The sequence below is a fragment of the Candoia aspera genome, chromosome 1 (genome assembly GCF_035149785.1).
Source record: "Candoia aspera isolate rCanAsp1 chromosome 1, rCanAsp1.hap2, whole genome shotgun sequence".
NCBI lineage: Eukaryota > Metazoa > Chordata > Lepidosauria > Squamata > Boidae > Candoia > Candoia aspera.
The window spans coordinates 205,394,170-205,417,189 of record NC_086153.1 but is presented as its reverse complement, the minus strand read 5'-3'; positions in this window follow the sequence as shown (position 1 = coordinate 205,417,189).

Below are 23,020 nucleotides of genomic sequence, written 5' to 3'. Positions count from 1 at the left end.
GGGTTCTCTGCTTCTCCACCAGCCAGATGCATTCAAACACACCTTCTTACATTCTTCCTCTCCCTGAATTCTGCTATATTAACTCTCTCATACACACACACACACACACACTTACATACACACTTGATTATGCAGCTCTAAGGGGAAAAAACATTTTATGCCCATCAGTTGTTTAGATTTAATAGTCTAATATGGATAAGTCGCCAGCTGAAATGTCTTTGGCCTCATGGAAATGCTGCAGCAATGCCTCAGACAGAAGCAGAGAGAGAAGACGCCTCCCAGACTATCTGGCAGAAGCCCAGAAAACCATCAGCAAACAGACAGCCTTTGCAAACCTTGTACGGAAGTAAGGGAAGAGCTTTGATTTGACTAAGACTGGCTGCAGTCCTAGTTTAGAATATAAATGCATCTGACAGCAGAGGTAAAAGAGAAAGCAAACTGCAGCACTGATGCATAATGGATTCTACATCTGCTTCTGAATATGCAGGCTTCACATTGAGGCTGAGTCTCTTGAAAGAGATCTCTCTTAAAATGGCTCCATTGAAGCTACCTACTTCAGAGAAGATAAGGATTTTGACCTTTCAAAATAGGTGACATTTTACTTAATGTGACGAAAGAGAGAGAGAGAGAGAGAGAGAGAGAGAGAGAGAGAGAGAGAGAGAGAAGCTCTTTATTAAGCTTTTTCCTCTATGATATGACGGCTTTTTATATGAAAATGGAGAACTGGTTTCCATCTAACAAATTTTGTTCTGGTCAAAGAAATGACCGGAAGACATAAATAACCCCTTTTTCGTAAAAAGCATAAAAGCATCTGCATAAAAGAAGAAGTAACTTCTTCTACTGGCTTGAACTTGACAAAACATACACCTAGTCATCACCTTGACATTAAAACAAAATCCTTCCTACCTGACATTGAACAAGCTATCCCATATCACCCAAACTATAATGTGTCACATGCAGAGAGGAGGAACAAACAAGATGGGGAATATAAGAGGAGTTTGTTGGATAGAAAGGAACACAAGAAAGAGGAACTCAGATAAATCCCTCTTGACATTCCTAGTGCCAGCTTCCAAACAACAGCCAGGGGGTGTTGTCATTTTTTGGCTAGAATTCTAAGCATGCTTGTTTTAGGATTTAGAAAGAAGTGACTGAGACCTACTTCTGGATAAACTGCAGTGGGAAATAGTATACGCCCCTCCCCGTAACAGAGCTGACTCCTGTTCTCCTGTTGATGGCTACATGCTGATGCTTCTAATTGCAAAGAGAGATATTCTCTCTTCAACTCCAAATGTGCAACACATGAGAGAGAACGGAACTGTCACATACACTCAGTGTGGGAGGCACTGGACAGCTTTATTTTCATTTCCCCACCAGACTCAGGACCGATCTCTGAATCCTGTACTTCAGAAGGGTGCTGAATGATGGCCTGGCCTCTGTCCCAGCCAACATCATTCAGAACTGCCAATCAACAACTCACTACCTTAGATAAGAATTTGACTGTCAAGGGTGTTATCAAAATTTAACAAAGGCTCAGGAGGTCTCCCTTCTAAAGAAATTTGTTTGCAGTGAAGCTGCCTCAGACCAGCATTGTCCCTCAGAAAAAGGAGCTTTGTCAACAAAAGTGCCACTGGAATCCTCATTGTCTTAGTGATTCATTGGTAATATTATTTCAGATGTAATGGAAAGCTACCATGAAAGCATTTGCAGGCATTTTTTTCTTTTAATCATACAAATACACATAATAATGATTTCATACTTTACCTGCAGAACTTGCCAGTGCCAGATAAAGCTAATACAATCGTAAAAGATGCACCCCCCCATACTGAACTGCCCACACTTTGCTGAATCATAGAGTTGACAAAGTTTTAAGAGAGAAAACTACATCAGTAACATGGTGGTCCCTTTTAAACTTAGCCAGGTTTATGGATGACCGTCAAAGGCCTCAATTTTCAAACCACCCAATTAACTATAACCTGGTCTAAGTATAACCTGGCTCTAACCTGGTCTACCTAAAAGCTCTCAGCAATACATGTTTTAAGCACTGCATCTATCTGCAAAGGGAAGCGGGTTGTACAATCTCCTGGTACCATTGCTAAATGAACCACAATTCATAAGGGAAAACTGACAGTTCACTGGGGGTATCTGGTTTCATAAGCAAATCCAAAGCAAACTTGTGATAAATCTGCAGGTTCTTCCCATCGGATACCTATTGCCAATATTCCTTTGAATGTTGCAGGTTTTATTCAGTTTGCAGCAGAAAAGTTGATTAGCATCCTTCCTGATCCAAGTTCTGGTTGGGTTTATGTTGATGAGTTGTGAGTGAGTGCTGGCTTATCTCAAAATGTGTGTCCTTTCATAGAGAGGTGAGGTGAACAGGTAACTTTCACTGCTAGAATAACTACATTTTAATGCATTTCCCCACCTAACTAAATCAATTCTGTGACTGGTGTATCACTGAAATCAGTAAAGGCAAGAGAGAATGCAAGGTAGTTAATAAAGGAATTTCTCTCCTCTGCCAATCTGTTGCATTCCATTAGCATAAAGTTGAGATTTTTTTCAAATTTCCTTTCTTGACCCTTTATTTTTACATACACACATGCGTGCGTACACATGCACACAGGAAAAATCACACCAATCAGGTTGCATATGGTTCATGGATTGGGTTTTCATCACTTTTGTAGCATGTTTTTGCCAGAGGAACTGCACCAAAATGTATCAAGGCCCTGTCTGCACTTACCATTCAAACTACTCCTGTCCTATGCTCCTGCCAGCTTGTTTCCAAGCTGGTTTAAGGAAATCCTGTCTCGGCTGAGACACTTTAATATTTGCAAAATATTCAGTCCAGACTGTGGGCTACCATGTTTCCCTATTGGACACTTCTGCTGCCATTTCTTCCCACCATTTGGGGCTATTTGGAGGCTGGAAGTGAACAGTTTCCATATCAGGCACCTGAAAAAAATGGTTAAACAGTTTGCCTTTGGACATTCTTCTTTTAAAAAGTCCAGGGCAAAAACTAGGTACTCATGGGGGAAAAAAGGGTTTAAAAAATTCTGTTCAAAAGCTTTGAACCAGCAACCCTTCATTATGCTAAACAAAGAGACTATCCATAGGGTTATTTCACTTTGCTAATAAAATGAAAGGCATAGGACCTATTAAAGTACATGGTAAGTATTGGCTCAATTTTTTGATCCTTTTGCACAGTAGCCTTGAACTGGTAAGATTAATCTGAAACAAATTGAACTGCTGTAGCCCACATGGACAGGAGCACTCAGAGTAACACAACTGGGAAAAGTGTATTTTAGAAGCAAAGAACAAAAGCATGCCCTAAGATTGCTTTGCAGGTGAGTGGGAATTAATAGAGGGCAACTCCAGAACTGACTGACTGCCTGTTCTAACAGTGGGGCAACTGAGCAGTGAGCATAATGCCAAGAAGTTACACCAGCATCACTGTCAAAGATCATTACAGGCCTTTTCCACAGATCCTGAAACCTGCTCCAAAGACTGAGTGGAGCTCAAGAAGCCAGTCTAGGAGACAACAGGAAAAGAAAGCAAGAAGAAGTGCTATTGCATGAGTGGAAGTCTGCTCCTGTAATGGTGGATGTACTCAGTTCTGGCATTTTTCTAGTAGAGCAGAGCTGCTGTGAAATCCCCTCTGTCCTCAGCCTGTGGAAGTCTCACAGTTAGCACTGTTACACCTTTAAATGGACAAAGGGGGAAATCTAATAGATACTTCATATCCAAGGAAGAAAAAAGTGGAAAAAAATATCAGTACAGGTAGTCCTTGCTTACCGATTGCTTCTTCAGTGACCATTTGAAGTTACAACAGGGCTGTCCCTCAGGCACATGATCGCCATTACAGTCAGTACGCATTGTCCTGTGCCTGGCCTGTTGTTGTTCTTTTTTTTCCCCCTTGCAGAGCAGAGAAATTGGAGAGGAAGGGATTAGGTATCTTTAGATCAGGATTTCTCATCCAGGGTTCCGTGGAACCCTACGCTTCTGTGAGGGGTCACTAGGGGTTCCCTGGGAGATCACAATTTATTTTTTAAAAAGTTTCAAATTTGGGCAACTTCACATTAAAGACCTAAGTTTCATTCTTTGTTTTTAGTTTAAGAACACTGATCATGCATATAGGCAGGCCTACCCATGAAATGAATATAATAATTTTGTAACCTCTGGCCTGTATCTGAGCCTGAATGTGCAGGAGTTCCTCGAGGCCTGAGAAATATTTCACGGGTTCCTCCAGGGTCAAAAGGTTGAGAAGAGCTGTTTTAGATGCTTCTGTACGATAACTTTACTAGAGAGTTTACTGGCATCTTACATGTCACAAAATATCTACCTCCTTTGCCAAGCAAAGCCATCTTCTTGAAGTCCTTCTTCTCCTGTCTTCTCCCTGCCAAGATTTCCTTGTGCAAGAAACAAGGCAAATCCAGGTGAAACTTCACTCTGCCTTTTAATGATTTTATTCTTTTCACGAAGAAAGAAAATTCCTATCATCTCTCCCTCTACCCTCCCCAGCCCCAGTACTTCTCTGCTTACCTTTTTCTCATCAGGAAACACTTTCTGGGAGACAGCATGCATATTTAAACAATGGGAAGCAAGCAGGAGGTCTCATGAGGCCAGAGCAGAGCGACTTCTGAAATGATCACAATTATCATTCCATTATTGCAAGACAGAGAGCCTTGTTTACGATCCAAACTCTTGATTCCTTCCTCTTCATTTACACACTGGTAACTTAAGTCTGACGCGGTGGCGCTGCGGGTTAAACCGCTGAGCTGCCGATCGGAAGGTCGGCGGTTCAAAACCGCGCGGCGGGGTGAGCTCCCGTTGCTAGTCCCAGCTCCTGCTCACCTAGCAGTTCGAAAACATGAAATGTGAGTAGATCAATAGGTACCGCTTCGGCGGGAAGGTAACGGCGTTCCGAGTCGTCATGCTGGCCACATGACCCGGAAGTGTCTATGACAACGCCGGCTCTAAGGCTTAGAAACGGAGATGAGCACCGCCCCCTAGAGTCGGACTCGACTGGACTTTACGTCAAGGGAAACCTTTACCTTTACTAACTTAAGTCTACCACACATTTGTACTGATTACATTATTTATTTAATTGATTGATTGATTAATTTTATTTATTATTTTTAACACCACAGAGGTGGACATTGCGTAGACCCTATCACTGAGGCGGCCTTCCAAAATTACTGAACCAGAAAAACAGCGTATTCGATCTTAGGAACCTATTGCTGTTCCTTTTAAGGAGCTCTATTTTTTCAAAGTTATAACTATGTGTAACTTCAGTGAGTAAAAAGCATTTGGCTTTAAGATGTAGAGTCAGTTACATCCGGAGCAAAACCATCTGTTTTATTGCACTAGAATAGATGAGCAGGGGTACAAATTAACAGCCTTCTAAGGCTTCTAATGCTGGGTTTGCATGTTCTTGGAAAACTATGCCCTGATCCATTTGGGGAAACTTTCTCAAACGCCTCATGGAGAAAACAGTTCTACCATAGACCATTCAGCGATACGGCTTCTCCCAATTTTGCTATGAGATGGAGAATTGGAATCAACCATGGATCCAGCTTGCGTGTCACAGAGTGCAAAACAGGACCCAAGAAAAGTGCTGTTGGTCACTTCTTCTCTTTTTGTCACATCTTCATCACTTCAAATAATGGTCTGCAGTATGGATACAAGCCTCACAAAACTTTATTTAGCAAAATTTGGATGGCAAACCATTGAGGAATAAAACTGAGATGTCCTATCATTTGATTAACTGATGAACTGATGAACTGAAATGTACAAACCTGAATCACAAGAACCCCGCTACAAGAAATCCTGTTGTGACCCACTCTGGTTACCCCATCACATCACTGGCCTGTTTGGCTCAGCTCTCAACCATCCAAAATGATCATTTCAAGAGTGCAGACCCTGTTCAACTGGCAGTCAAGAAACTGTTTGATCCCAATTATACCAAGCCAGTCAACCCACTGGCATTTTTACTCAGCTTTGGCAATTGCACTTCGAGTCTAAAGCCAGGGTCTTTTTCACCCCTGCCTGGAGATGCTAGAAATTCAACCTGAGACCTTTCCATGCAGAACATGAATTCTAGACTACATGGAACAGACACCATTTAGGTTAACTACATGACTGTGGCATGTAAGTCAAGAAATAAGAAACAAATTAGCAACATTTCAGGGCTTCTAGAGTCCATGCTATGTGGATTCTCTGCCAAGCAGTCTTAGACAAAACGTTTGTATGTGTGTATGACTTCACACATCTACCACCTCCTCATTATTTTTCTTTCTGCACAGAGCCACAAAAGCACATAAAAGAACTAGTTCTATAGTTGCCAAACAAAAGAACATGATAAGGAGCAGACTAGCAAGTGTATCCAAACTATAGATGGCTTAGGAAATAGGTGTAACCTATTTTACCTTTTTGGCGGAAGGAGATAAGATAGACAGGAACCTAAGCCCTATAAAAGCACATAGCAAAGATAGACGACAGGGAATGAACACAGATCAGTAGAAGTGCTGGGGCTGTTTGCTTTTTGTTATCAGATGGACAGATATGTATTCCATGATTCTGTATGTCAAGCCAGCACAAAACAAACAGCTTCTTCTAATATTCTTTTTGGTACTGGGCATTTTGTAGGATGTAAAGGTCTACTTTGATACCTTATTGTTAGTCCTCTACACATAAAACCTTTTAGCTTGTAGCTCTATATGGAAGAACTTCATGTTCCAGTAATTAAATGAACAGCTTTGATCACTGCCCTAAAGTCTGCCTTTCTCTCTCCCCCATCACACTAATGTCTTAGAAAACAATCCATGAAAAGGGGAAGCATCTACTCCTGTCTGTCAAATGCTAATAATTTTCTCTAGATCAAATACAATTTTAAAAAAATAGAATGGGGTAACTTAAATTTTGAACAACATGATACAGACTATATTTGGCCTGTAGAAGTTGACCCTCTAAGACAAACATGGTTAACCATGTATGATAATGCTGTATCTGCTATTTCTGATGTCTCATTTCGAGTACAAGTCAATAAAAATATGATCAAGACCTGATAGACAACAATCCGTGGTTGGTACAATGTGTTAAGCTCAATGGGTCATAAATTATTCAGTCCTTTATCATGCAGAGTTAGATGCTACAAATTCTCAGTTGGGCATCCCTCTACCCCCACAACCCAGTGCAAGCCAGATTCCACTTGGGCACTAAAATTTTGCTCTTATGGGCCTCCCTCTCTATTTGACATCATTTGTGAAGGAAAGCACACATGCAGCCATACTTACAAGCCCTCTCCGGACTTTTCTTTCTCTTAGTTTTGTACATGGAGAAGAATACTTGTCTGTTTCCTGAGCTCTAAGGGACCATCTGCTCCTGCAGGGAAAGAGTTTTGTGATCCCCTTATCTCTCCTTTCTCCCTCCATCCTTGATATGATTGGGAAATACAAAACCAACACATTATCTTTACCCCTAAAGCTAAATGTGCAGACTCGATAAATTACTCAACTCTGGGAAACTCATCCATTTAATCACAACAGATCTTCCCAGAAGAACTGGAATGTATGAAGCAATCTCTACCAACCTGATGACCAGTATACAAATGTGGACTACTCCATCCAAAACCACACTGGCAGGGAAATTCGGGTGGTTGCAGTTACCATATACAGTACGTAGAGGGTACCAGATAAGGAAAGGCTAGTACAAAATCTCTTGAATAGGAAAAAAAATCATTTCCTACCAAAGCAATCTTTGACAATTGTAAAGAAACTGATAATCCAACACCACATTTATCATAAGGTGCATGCAAATACATAGGGAAACAGCCATCTGCAGCATTGCACCCACACTATTTATTTGAGCCCAAAACATTTTGGAAAATTCTTCCCTTATCATGGGTTCTTTAAAAACAAAATACTTTAGGCTCTGCATACAAATGAATGTTATCAATGGTTGTAGAGCTTTGTAGATTTTAATAACGTTTATGTATCTACTTAGAAATTCATCTTTTGTGGGTGTCTTTATCATAACATAGATTACAACACACAATGATCTATAAGAATGTTATTTGTAGATAATAAAGCTTGTTCCAGTCTTTTGATTCACAACAGCTGTCTCTTTCCATAATGAGTCTGTTTATAATATTTAGCCAATCAGATACCGGAGAGCTGTGGTGCAAAATATATATATATATATCAAATCCTAACAAGCTGATGTTATCTTAAAGACTGTTTGGACCAATTAAGAAAATATTTGTGTCTGAAAATATATAGGAAGAGAAAACACACAACCACATGTTACAGTATAAATACCTTTTTAAAGTCAAGTTATTAATGTGAATATTATATTTCTTACCTCCACACCCCATTTTGTACGATTACAAAATTACCTCTTACTCTATGATTACAAAAAAGCTCACTTTTTCTATTAACTATTTTTTTTCTAATCATCAAAACCACAAATCATAATAAGGTTCATTTTTACCAAACATAAACTTAAATCTATAAAAGTGTCTATATATTGTCCAATTTGTTTAATCACTTCTCCAGAGCCCAAAAGTACACAAAATGCTGTGAGAATTTTGCTTATTGCATAACTATATAATATAGAAATTAAAAGGTAGGATTTTGGAGGCACAACTGCTCACTGTATCTTCATATTATTCAATATAAGGAATTTCACAATGACTCTAGACTTTAAGAAAGTAGGTTTAATCATAACCCTTCAGCAAAGTATTGGAGGTCATGTTGAGTTCTGTCAGAAAGAAACTGTGTCTCCTTACAGACCATTTCATTGGTCAAAATTTGGACAAGCATTGATACTCCATCTACTTCATACATGGCTGACATTAACTATGCAACACATTATTTTCAAGGAAGTTGAAATACCTTCATGGTTGTTTAGCTGCAGTCCCATGCATAATCTAGGCATGAACTCACAGACGTCGACATACAGGACACAACTGCAACAGAACTCCTCCAGACAGGAAATCACAACCATGAGTACCAATACTACCTTTACTGTAGGGTTAAGAAAAAGAAACTTGCAAGTCTGAAAGCACTTCCCCCCTCCCCTGCCTTTACATTCCAGAGAACCAGGGAGGGTCCCTGCTGAGATGCTTTCTCCACCCCATCCCTCCTGTGGACTTAGATTTCTCTTATCAGGCCATTGTTTAGGCTGAGGCTCTTCCTCCTGTCTCCCAAGGTTATTCTCACAGCCCATTACAGTTATTAAAAGAATATAGCTTTGGATCCTGGAAGTAAGATAGCCATCATGACAAGTAGCATTGATAATCTCATCTGCCCAGACTTTGAGTAATTCCTTTCAAAGCTGTCCACAATTATGATTATCACTATATCTTATTGTTTTGAATTCTACAGATAAACCTGTATAAAGGTCTACCTTTGCTCCCTCTCAGTTCCTTTTTTCTAACCTAAAACCCCCCACAAATGTTCTATCTTTTCCTCATAGAGCATTCCTCAAACTCCTTGATTATTTTGGCTGGCCTTCCAACTCCCCAAATCCTTTTCAAAATATGGAGCTACACTTTATATCAATATTTATTCAAACTTTTCAAGGACAGGGAATACCAATGTGTCTGTGTGCGAGTCTGTGTACTCCCTTATATTTACTACATCAATTGTGAATTTTAATGGAATGTATGAGCTTGCATATGATGGAATAGTTCATCAGTCTGTAATGAGATTTGTTAAAGAGAGTTTTAGAGTTGGCATAAAATTCAGCCTCTTTTGACATGTGATCTTGGTTGTAGTGAGTGCTGAAAATCCATTTTCACAAAAACATGTTGAAGAAGGTAGTAGGATCTTTACTGACTCTTCATTTAAAAGCTCATAGATCTGGTGAACTTTCATTCAAAGATCTTCTACTGGTGACTTTTTTTTTCAGCACCCAGTTTACCTTCAAGTTGTCTAGAGAAACCAGGTTTCACCAGAGTATAATTTAAGAAATATTGTTGAGTATTCTCCTAGTGATTCCAAACACAAAAAGTGCCTTTTTTACAACAGCCATGCATTGAACTGATGCCTTCACCAAGCCACCTGGTCAATTGCTGATAGCTTGGGACACTGTCAAAGTACTTTCTTCTAGTTAAACTGAATGGCATTCGCTATGTTAATACCTGTTTATCTGGAGAGGTGCTTTTGGCCCCATTTCCAATTTCATTTAAAACATTTTAAATACTTTGGTGCTATCTACATATTTGCCTATCTCAGTCCTCATGCCTAACTCTTCCTCATTTCTCAATAAATTTAAAAAGCACCAGCTGTAGAAAAATATTTGGGAATTCCCTGTCTTTATATCTCTTCATTCTTATTTTCTCATTTCTGTTATTCAATCCATAAAAGGAATAGACTTGGAAATAAAGAAAACAGGAAGAATAAGGAAAGGCAAAAATCACATACACAAATTCCAGATAAAACCCAAATTCATCTAATTAATGTTAGAGATGCAGCACTCAAAGCATTTTTTTTGTATCTTTTATCCTATTGATCACTAAGGACATTAGGAATAGAGATAGCAAGCAAGGGACTCTCTCTTCGTTCTTTTCTTCATGTTTGCTTTGTTTTAAGTTTGAAAGATTGATTCATACTCATTCACACACTCTCCTTGCCCCAGTGCTGAGATGGACCCTAACCATTTGTTGAAGGCATGCCCTTACAACTGGCTTCCATTGGGGCAGGCTGAAGCCAGATCAAGATGATCAGCAGGAAAGGACAATGTTTCCCTTGAAAAATACAATAAAATGTCATATGTGAACATTCTATCTTGCACAGAGCCGGTTTGGTCTAGCGGTTAAGGTGCTGGGCTAGAAACCAGGAGACTGTGAATTCTAGTCCCACCTTAGGCTTGAAAGCCGGCTGGGTGACCTTGGGCCAGTCACTCTCTCTCAGCTCAACCCACCTCACAGGGTTGTTGTTGTGGGGAAAATAGGAGGAGGAAGGAGTAGTAGGTATGTTCCCCTCCTTGAATTATTCATAAAAATAATAAAGGCGGGATTTTAAAAAATCTTTTAAAAAATAGAGGAAGAGCTTGAGGGCAGCTAGCAACTTGCAGGGCTCCAACTGGCCCATTCAACTTCTGTTCCTCCATGGCCAGTTCTCCTTTGGCTGCCAGAGAGACAAGACTCTCCTGACTACCAAAGGCTTCTTTTCCCCCTAGAATAGGAGAATATCAACCTTATGGTTGTCCTGTTCAGACTAAAGGCGACCAGGCAGATTAAATCTCAAAAATACTTTTATTAAATAAGTATTTACAATCAATAAGTCCTTTGAATCTAGGAAGAACTGGGTTCAATCAAGACCAACTGGGCAGTGGCAAGGTGACTGGCAAGACTGCAGGAGGAGACAACAACAAGGCAGCGAAATAGGACTCTTCAATGGAGACTGGAGTGCAGGGTGCTACTGAAGCTGAAGACAACAGATCTCAAACTGGAACCTTACTCAAACTAATGCTGGAACACCAGATGGGGCTGACAGGAGCCCCCTGGACTCTTCTGAAGACTAAGGACTGGACTGGACTTGATGACTCAGGCTGGACTGGATACCAGAAACTAGAGGCTCAAAGCAAGACTGAGAACTCGAAACAAGGCTGGACTTGGCTGGAAGCCCTGGACTGGACTGGATACTCTGAACTAGGAACTCAGAGTAAGGCTGAGAGCTCAGAGCAAGGCTGGACTTGGCTGGAAGCCCTGGACTAGGCTGCATTCTCTGGGATAGGGACTCGGAGCAAGGCTGGGCTCAACTGGAAACTCTGGACTAAGCAGTGATTCAGTTTCACGACAAGATAGCTGTGAAATTCCTGAGCAAGGTTGAGCAATTGAAGCGCTGTTAAACCCGACCGAAGATCCACTGTGAGGCTGGAGATCGAAGGCACACTGAAGCTGCATGGAAGACCTGGAGCTAACCGGCGACCTAGAAACGTTGCAAGGCTACACCAGAGATTCGGGGTGGAGCTGCAGACTGGAGGCACAACAAGGCGGGACTGGAGACGCTGGACTCGGCTGGAATCCCAAAACAGGGCAAGAAGCGTGCCCAAAATGCACACAAGGTAACCGCAGAGGGCCAACACTGGAAGCAAGGCTGAGGTTTCAGGGCTCGGCGATAAGAGGATCCTCAATGGCAGCAGAAGCAGGTTTTAAGTCCTCTTCAGTGGAGAGCAATTGTGCTGATTCCTCTTAGGTGACAGATGCTGACTCTGATGCTGGTAGGGACTCTTCTGGAGACACTGCAGTCTGGTAGGATCGGTTGTCTCCAGAGCTTGCTCCTCACACATCTGCCTTTTATGCCGATCCTTTGCACGCCTGGACCCTTCTGCAGCCAATCAGGCTGCCTTCTCCCTCACACGCTTTTCTGCTCGTCGTTGGTGCACGCTGATTGGAGGATTCAAATCCTCCATCAAATCTTGGCCAATCAACGCCTTAGGTTCTTCCCACACTGCTGACTCATCTCCTAGTTTTGGTTTCCTTGTTTCAGCCTGGTAAGTTTCTATTTCTTCCTCTGACTCAGAAGGAGTTTTGATTTTTGAGTCAGAGGCAGGCTTGATTCTCACAATGGTCACCATTCCCACTGATATCACCCACCCCTGCCATGGATGCCTCATTCCTCTACTATCTGCTTGCCTCTGCTCCTTCCCTGATCCCAGGGTAGATTGCCTGGATCCTTCACCTTCCCCTTTGATGCCCCTTACCTTGCCTTTGTGCTTGCTGAAGAGCACTTCTGTCACTCCTGACAGCAGCAGCTGCACAATAACCACTACCCTTGGAAGTATCCACACTTCTCTTCATGGGTGGTGACCCACTGGTGCTGCTGGAGTGGATGGCGGTGCCCACCCAGAAGCTTGACATTAAGGGAAGGTTAGCAAAGGGGAGAAGAGCAGGGAAGGTGAAGGATTCATGCTTGGCTGGCGGGGGGGGGGGGAGAGAAGCACACAGCAGAGAAGGAGGAGAACCCTTTCCCTTCCCTCCCTGTTCCCTCAACAGCAGCAGTATTAGCCCCAATGAGCCAAGCCCCTCTGCTGCCCTTATTTCACAGGCTTGGCAGGAGGAATGCTGTGGGGGGCAATGGTTCTCCAAGCAGCATATTTTCCTCCCACTTCTAAGGCAAAAGGAAAGCATATTGCAGGGATGTGGGGAATCACCCTTCAGCTTCCCATTTCAGGCTGCATCCTACAGGAGGAGAAGTACTTTCCCTATTACAAGGACAGAAAGCTCAGAAATACATTGATTCTGTCACAGCATGGAACCCAAGCTGATTTCAAGAGCTCAGCCAGCAAACAGATCTCTGAACCTATCTTCTCTTCCTCAGCTCACTTTTTGTTGCATATTTAATGCATGTGGTACATTATATATGCACTGTATATGCTACTGTATATAGAGAATCACTGGGGCTGTGGAAACTATTTGGAAAAGCTCACCTCAAAGCATTAAGGTGGGTGTGATCTCCTGAAGGTTCACCATGAGCCTTCCAAAATCATCTGCTTGCACTAAGGACACTTCAGCCAGGACCACCACCATCAGCTGACAGCATGCATAGATTATCTTGGTAAACACTTGAACTGTCCAAACCAAGCCTTTAGGAGGCAGTGGCTGCCTTGAGGCTTTGAGGAAGGGTGCAACTGAAGTGCCCCGGAAATAATTTACAGAGCCTTAGTGATTTCTTTCTGATTAAAATTGCAGTGATTTTACCCACTAGGCTGGCAGGCACACTGGGGAATATATGGTGGGCAGTCCTGCTAACAGTCTTTTGCACATGCACGTGCTTGCTCATATAAGGCCCTCTGTCAAGACTTTAGGATGACCTGGCTACCTGAACTCTTTGAAGAGCAGACAGTTTGCACAGTCCTAGCATCATCACCTTTCAATATAGGTACTGTGCATATACATAGAAAGCATATAGTGTGGAGCAAGTCTACAACTACTGTATGTCTAAGAACCATTCCAGCTTCTTTGGGACCTGTCAATGACTGTTGCCTTGGCTGGATTTCTAGAATAGTTTTGGCCTTCCATTCTATTTGAACACATTTACTGTGGATCAGATGTTTACAGGCTTGGTTTTATGCCCCTGTCTATTGGTTTACACTTTTGAGAAAGGTACATGAGAAAGGCACAACAGAATTATTTTTGTATGTGAATATTCCTTCTTGTGTTATTAAGAGTTTTAATCTTCCCTGTATTGTACAGTTGTGTGCTGTAATGGCTTACAGTTTTATAAATCTGTGTATAGAACAGGCTGGTGTTGTACCAGAATCCTTTCATTTGATATTGTTTCAGCAGACAGTGATCAGAATCTTTCTTTTGTTATTATAGTGAATGATATTGGCTGACATATGCATTTGTATTTGTGTGAAGCTTTTCCCAGAACAAGCAATTGTCTGTATTGATTTTTCAAAAGGTCTTTTCACACATTCATCAGGAACATTAAAAGCTTCCCTGGAACCCCCTCCTTATACACATTCACATGCACAGATTCCACAACTATACCTTACAGGTGAATATCTGCATAGGGGCAAAGCCAGTCCCTGAGATTTTGATCCCTGAGATGAAGCGCCAAGTAGTATCCCTATCCATCTCATAAAGCTTCTCTTCATTCCTGACAGCAAAACTGCAAAAACAACAAATTACATAACAATTTATTGCCTTTGCATGACATTCCCAGATCTGTTGCCAAAGAAGATTGCTTTCTTCTGCCTACTGGTGGAGCTAGTCCTGCTACAAGGCGGGAAGGCCTCACTAAGTTCCAAGTGATATCAAATCCCCTTTGTGATAGACAGCAACTGTTCAGCAATATGATAAAATGGATTGTTGTGGGCAGCCTTCCAAGAACCCCCCCCCAAAAAAGCTAGCATAAACATGAGAACACAATTATGGTGTTGATCTCAACTTTATACTCAGGGATCATCAATTTGCTCAATATGCTTGTGGACCTCTCCCTTGGCATGCACAAAGCAAATGATGTTTATATTTAAAAAAAAAAAAGTTCAAAAGGAGGGGGAGAGAAGAAGAAGAAGCTGGCATGCTGAAAGCAAAGCACAAGGATCCAACATCTTTTTTTCCAAGAATGTCTCCAGGCCCCAAATGGGCCCCTTAAATTTGATGGGAAGTTACAGCCCAATGCCCACCTGGCCAGAAAAAATATAGGAAAGCAGGGCTCTGTGGAAAGTGGGGTTAAAAAAAAGTAGGGGGAGGCAGGTAGTATTCTGGGAAACCAGTGCTTTGCAAGTAAGCTAAAAACTAAAGTATTAAGAACTTGTTTAAATCTGCCACTTTCACATAAAGCATTTATTACTATGCCAAAAAAAAAAAAAATCTCCTCAGTGTTATGACCAAAAGATTGATGCCAAATGGGGAGACATGGAAAACAGCCATAAACCATATTCCCCACTGAAATCATTTAAAAGCCAGAGTGGCCACTGCCTTCTTTGAAATAAACTCTCTTTAAAAAGAAAAATAAATTAACATCAGCTACTGTGCAGATTAGTCCATGTTTGCAGAGCACTTTAGGGAGGAGATATAGTTGCCAAAGAAAATAGTTTTTATATTATTGTTGTTATTGTTGTTACTGAGGGAACCGATCCATAAGAGTAGATAATATCAATGATTGATGTGGCCCTATCTTAAACCCTTTTTGTTGATCTCAGATAATTATTCTGAACCTGAAAATTCATTTTTTTTTTAATTGCTGTCTTTGACTTATTTTGGAGGTAGATATTCCACGTACCTTCAGTATTCCTGCAATTCAGCTCCTATTAGAAGGATAAAAGTTCTGTTGTGAGATCTTGAGCAAACCACTCCATATTGTAGCAACCTGGAAAAGGTAATGTTGTGATATTGTGTGTGTGTGTGTATGTGTATGTGTATGTGTATGTGTATGTGTATACATACATACACACATACTCCGACATTATCTGCCTTCCGGGTAGGTATAAGAGGCATGACCCCACCTAGTGAGGTGAAAGGTGAAAGGTCCCCTGTGCAAGCACCGAGTCATGTCTGACTCTTTGGGGGGACGCTGCTTTTGCGACTTTCTCTTGGCAGACTATAGAGCGGGGTGGTTTGCCATTGCCTTCCCCAGTCGTCACCTTCCCCAGCAAGCTGGGTACTCATTTTACCGACCTCGGAAGGATGGAAGGCTGAGTCAACCTGAGCCGGCTACCCGAGAATCCAGCTTCCGCTGGGATCAAACTTTGGTCGTGGGGAGAGTTTTGGTTGCAATACTGCTGCCTACCACTCTGCATCACATGAAGCTCTCTGACCCCACCTAGTGTTAGTAGGTTTTTAGGCGTTTTATCTTTTTGCATTGTTATATTTTGTATCTTATTCCTTGCTGTAAGCTGCCATGTTTAGATTGTGGTGAGATAATAAATAAATTTCAAGGAGTTTTTAGCATCGGTTGATCCAAGGAAAAGAACAAAGACATAATGGTAAAGCAAACTTGCTGAAACTAATCCTCTGGCTGCATTCATTAGCTGGATGAGACACTGAAAATCCATTGTATATGCCACTTTGAAGTCCATAATGGGAGAAAAAGATAAATTTAAGAAAATGTAAAAATGCATTTACCTAGTGAAAAACCATATGAACCTCCTTCTCCTTTGTGAACATATAGACAATTTATTTATTACAATAGGCACTAGCGCCATGCAAAGTTTTTAAGGGTGCTTGACAGCTACAATCATATCACCCCACTGAAGCAGGTTTATGAATCAAGGGAAAGGGACATTTTAACACAGCAAATAAAATCAGGTTGCTGACAGATTTTCTACTGCTTTGGGGATTTTCACAAAGAATATAGAAAGTTGCAACTTCACTTCCATACATGGATAAGCTGAAGGAGGGGGGATCAGCTATATCATGTCAATGTACTCTGTGCCTATCAGAGCAATTTTAGGGTGCAAGGCTCACATGATCATGGGCTTCACTTATTTTCTCAGCTCTCAACATCTTTAATGTGTCCAGCCACAAACCTTAACTTAGGTCTCTCTAAAACTAATGGAATGTTAGACATCTGTGATGGTCCTGCTAATCCAACTTTTAGCACTGTGAATATGGGATCAAGGCTGATCAATGCATTATCCTCTTTGGGGTCAACCCTTAAAGTCTGCAAGATTGGGCATTTACAAGCTTTACTGCTTTTAGAAATGGTTTGTGTGCAAGGCAACAAGTGTTGCTCTTTCTGTGCCAGGAGCTTTTTGGTGGTCTTCCCAACTTGGTGGCACTGTGCTTCACTATGCCAATCTGCTTCTGCCTCCTCTGCTAACTAACTCATTGCCAGTAAGACACAGGCCTCACACAACCAGCCTTGCACAGAAAAGACCAAGTTTGCCAATGTGCTCTGCCCCATCTGGCATCCCAATAAAACTGATTATGAGAGTTGGCACTCCTGAAAACTGAGCAGAAGAGTAAGAATTTACTTTTCTATATTGCAATATTTTTATTTTTTATTTGGAGCAGAACATTTTCTGGTTTGGTTCAATAAATACAACAGGGTTTTTCCTGGAAAATTTGGAGACTACTGTGCTGTCTTCCTATTTCAATTATCTTTGCCTTAAAAGAGATGCAGGGAGAATAGTTAAAAATGTATCACAGTTAAATCCTTCAAGACATTTGATTGAGACTTGGTAAGATTAATGTACATCCATGGTACATCCATCTCATTCTGCCAAAAAACAAAATGGCTGCAGGCATTTTGATGTTAACCTTTTATAGCCTATGGATTCAATTCAATTTTTTAAACTGAATCTCAAATCATGAGGTGGCTTGCCTGGGATTCTCAAAGCACAAACTGAAATTACATCATGCTCTCTTCAACTCTCATGTCTCCAAGTCAAATCAAATCAAGGCTGATTCACACCAATGTGAATGTGTACATCAGAGCTAACTTTAGCTTCCTTTATTCACTGAAGTATTATTCAAAATCCAGCCGAGAAGTCAACAGCAAACATATGTTGCCAAGCAAACTGTATGGTCATAGCTAAACCATTCAGACAAGCTTTGGTGCCAGATGATGAACTTGCAGGTTGAAAGGCTCTTTTCTAATTCAACAGCGTCTGCAAACCATGACAGCTCAAAAACAACAATACACACTACATAATGTAATCACACAAATGCTGCAATTACATACTTGTGTCAGGATGTCTGACACAAATACGTAAACTGCAGGATGTGTGTGATTACATCCTCACATAAAAGATGTCATTTGCTCCCCTCCCCATAGACACCCATATTCTAGTAATTGCAGAAGTACGTCAGACTTTCACAAGTAGTTCTGGTGATGATGTGGCTAGACCAAAGCCATAAAAAGAATTCTGCTCACTCTTGGTGATATTTTTGAAAAGAGAGTTCCTTCGTTTTCAAGGATACAGACAATTGGAACATGGATCATACAAAGGAAAGGAAATGGAAAGGAAAACTAGAAATGGTCAAAGAAGAAATACAGCATATAAAATTGGATGTTTTAGGAGGAAGTGAATTTAGATGGACTGGAATAGTCATTTTAAGTAGTTGATTACATGACGTACATTTCAGGAGATGATAATGATAAATGATAAAGAATGGAGTAGCAATAATACTGAAAAAATGCTTTTGACGCAAATAAAATAAGATCTAGACAGATGGTCTAGAATTCCTTTGAGTATAGGGATATGGTTAATATGATTAAGAGGAACTTAACTCCAAGGTTGATTTACATTTTGGGAGGCCTTCCATCATATTATTTTAAACACATATTGTGAATAAACTGAATAAATCCTGTGAGATCATCATTGCTCAAATTACAATTACCTGTTGAGAAAGGGGGAATCAATTGCTGTGTGTTAAAGATCCATATGTTCTACTTGGATATATCCCCAATATTTGGAAACTATCAAGATATTGGGCATGGGAATTGGCTAAGAGAATTAACATACAGTACTGGAAAGAGAAATCCACACTTGACTAGCAGCTATCACTTGTTATGTCTTGTAGGTCAGTATCTGACTTTTTAAAAAATGGTAAACCATGAGCAAAGTTGAAGGGGAACACAAATCTGGATCACTGGTCCATGAGGGGAGGAGGCCTTGTAGAAGTCAAGGCCAAAAGGAGCAGAAAGATGGTTGCAGTGCAGAGCCAGGCCCAAGTCAGCAATAGCGACAGAACTGGGACCGGTGTCAGCAGATGTTGTGAGCAGGATAAAGTGTGGCAGACTAGGAAAACCCTTGAGATCGCTGGTATGTGAGAGAAGCAGGAGGCTGCACAGGTACCAGAACCTGGAGGAAGGAGACAAGCAATCATGCTGCAGAGCCAGTTTCAAAGACACCAGCTGTCCTGATTACCAGGAAACACACTGAGACAATGACTTGGTCTCTAATATTTATTAGTAGTACTTAACAAGAATCCTAACAAACTGAGGAAGCGTGGGAAACACCCAGCCATATAAACCCCAAAGGTTAAGGCGGTCCCGATCTGTGTCTCTTTGAATGGCTGAACAGTTCCTCAGTGCTACGCATGCGCTTGACAGTCTGGGTGGGAGCCCCCTGCTCGCCATCCTTACTCATGACACCAGCAGAAATGAGGCCTGAGAACAGGACTGGGGGCTCTGTGGGCTGGCAGAGAGCAGCAGGGCAAGAAGACCCTAGAATCTGGTCTTGCAGAGGAGAGTGATGGAGCCACCAAGCTTCTTGCCTGGTTCTAAGTCCCCACCAGCCTTTGGGAGCCTTTTTCCGTAGGCTGCTCTCTCCCAGCTGAACACTGGTAGAAATCTGGCAGTCAGGAAGGAGAAAAGAAGAAAAGTTCCAAGTGGTTTTCAGAACAAGCTACCATGATGTTCAAGATAAAATGGGCGGTGAGGGGTTGGTGCATGAGTGGCCTCTCAAGGAGCCCTTAATCCAAGGTTGGTTAAGGGGGGGGGAGGGAATCGTTCACTACCTTGGCACCTCCAGATGCGGCTAGAGTAGACACTATCCCAAATGCTGGAAAGTCAGTGCCTTCAGTGCAAAGTACTATGCTGACAGAGATAGCCAATGGTCTGATTTGATAAACAACACTTTCTCTATGTTCATGTTTTCAGTGTGTTTCCTACTTGACTTGGCTGATTCAGCTCAGCTCTGATTCTAGGAACAGACAGTAGAGACTCTGCATCAGAAGCCATCTTCACCTGAATATGGCAGCCCAAAACCCTTACCCTCCCCAGAGAGATTGCTCCCCAGCATTCATGTGTAGTAACAATGTCAGCACCCCAATTATTTAGCACTTTAGAATCTTTAGATTCTTTAGCCCCTGTCCTATGGGATTATGGCAAACTGTGCAGTGTAGTGGGAAGTTAAACAGTTGATTCACAAGACAGTACAGTTGTTTTTTATCTCATTTTGTGCCTTTCAGTTTAACTGACAAGGAAGTTTAATACACAAGCACTGAGTAGAAACTATAAGAAACTACTACAAGTACACATGGGATCAAAGATTTCAATAGAGTCGTTCTAGACAAATTGGTAGATACTGAATTTCAGCCTCATCAATAAGAGAGAATAACCACATTACTAATTAAGAAAAGCTAAATCACAACATTCAAGACCACTGAGCAAAGCATGGTGCAGGTTCATTCATGAGCACTTAACAATTCTTCAGAGAGTGAGTGCTCCAGTGTCAGATACATAATTGCTTCCTTTCACATGAGGACATGTTTCCCAATGATGTTAGAAAGGGATGCTTCTCAGCAGGAAGACCAGTTCTTTTGAAATAATGAATTTCAGGCACTTTTTTAAACCAACACTTGGCTTCAGTACTTCCTCATCCAAGCATTAATGCACAGTATACATTGCTCTGACACTGACCCTATCTGTCAGCCCTCCCAGGTAAACCAGACAGGAAAAATGACCAGATCAGCTACATCTACTTTATTGTTAGGCTACATTAACAGAATTGTGCAACTCTGAAATTACAAATCTCCTGCTGTCCCTTTTTACCACCTGGTCCTTTCTAAGTTTCTTTCTCTGCCCTTTATTCAGTTGGGGACTCCTTCCTCTTTTATCAAATCATTCCCTAGGCAGCATCTCTTCCCCCATCTTCTAAGGTCATTCTCACATTCCTTTACACTATCTGCTATGTTCAAAACAGAGTTATCAGCTCTGCTATGTTCAAAACAGAGTTATCAGCACTGCACAAAACACCTTTTTCTTGAAAGTGATTGCTCAGCCCTACGAAAGAATGCATTAAAGTATTGCGGATACACACACACACACAAACTAGAGTACAAGAGTGCAGTGAAAGAAAGTCAGGCAAGCCATGTTTGTTTGTTAGATTTATATCTGCCTGTTTTCCAGGAACTGGAGTCATCATACACAGCACTCCCTCCTCCAATTTTTCCCCACAAATATAACCCTATGATGATTATAGACTGACTGCCTAAAGTCACCCACTGAACTCCCATGGTTGAAGGTGGACTTGAACCTGGCTCTCCCCATTCCAGTCTAACACCTTAGTCACTATACCATAATGACTGTTCTACATCACAACTGTGGGCTGATCTGCACTTCCTGCTTGTCCCAGGGTAAGGACGGGCCACTTACCACTTTAGGAGGGCAGCAGTGAATGAAGTTATTCTAGCTGCATACCCAAAGCAGTATTTTTTTGGTCGTTGTTCTGGCACAAGCAGGGCTGGCTCATCCACCTGCTGTACTTCATTCTATCATACACACATACCTCTGTTCCAATTGGGTGGTGTGTGCTGCGGTAGGCAGGTGTCCTCCTACCCCTTCCCCACCCCACCCCACGGCCCAACCATTCTTTACTTTCAGAGTCTATTTCATACTGAGTTGCCTGCCATGAAAAGCTGGACCTCCATCTTCCTGTTGGGTAAATACTGTATATACCCAGGATCTGCTGGCCACATGACATTACATACTGTCTGCATATATCAGGTGCATTCCAACTCATTCCACTGCAGTAGCATAGGTAGCAGTGATCCTGGCTATCAGGGCATTGATAAAGACCGGGTATGTACATTCCAGCTGCCTTGCACTTCCTTGAAGTACATGGAAAGTCAACTCAGCAACTCAAAGCTGACACTATTTTCAACTTTGAGAAAATGAGATTTGTTGATTTTTCAGGCACTATAAAGAAAAACATTTTTTCAGACATAATTGTGGAGTGTTATGGGCAACCATGTTCCTTTCCTAACATAAGCTTCAGGACTTTCACCTTTACCCATTCCCACCCAGGATGGAGAGACAAGAACTTTGAATATTTTTGATGTCCAAACTGAATACAATTTGAAATGTTTGGGAAACTGCTGATAACAGTGCAAGAATATATATATAGATGATAGATGATAGATGATAGATGATAGATGATAGATGATAGAGATAGAGATAGAGATAGAGATAGAGATAGAGATAGAGATAGAGATAGAGATAGAGATAGAGATAGAGATAGAGATAGAGATAGAGATAGAGATAATCTGAATTCAAAGGCAATCTTGTTGCTTCTGACAGATTGGTTGTTTTATATCATTTTGAAACTGCAAGAGTAAGCGAGATTACATTTATATAACTTTGAAAGTACCAGTTGAAGGAGAATGAAATTACGTTAGTTCCATTTTGCACTAAAAGGTGCAGGCACTTTGGGCTCTGATGTGATGGCAAAGAATACATTATCTATGTGATAGGGATGCTAAGTTTATAAATGAATTTCTTTGTGGATTGCTTATCAAAACATTTCTATCAAAACGTTTTCCCTCATCTGCATTAATATTATTTGAAACTAATGGCTTTTATACCCTGGAGGAGCAAAATGGTAAAACCAATAGCAATAAAATGCCCAGTGTAAACACAGCAATATTTCTGTATTACAAAAATCTTTATTTTAAGGGAGGCTGGGCAAATGAGAAACGAAGAAAACTGAGTAAATATAGAAGGAGCTGTCATTTCCCTTCTTGCATACAACTTCATGAATCACAAGTGTCATATTTGTCATAAGCATGATTTATTTAGGGGAAAAAACAGCTCGGTAAGTGAGGAGGTTCACAATACAA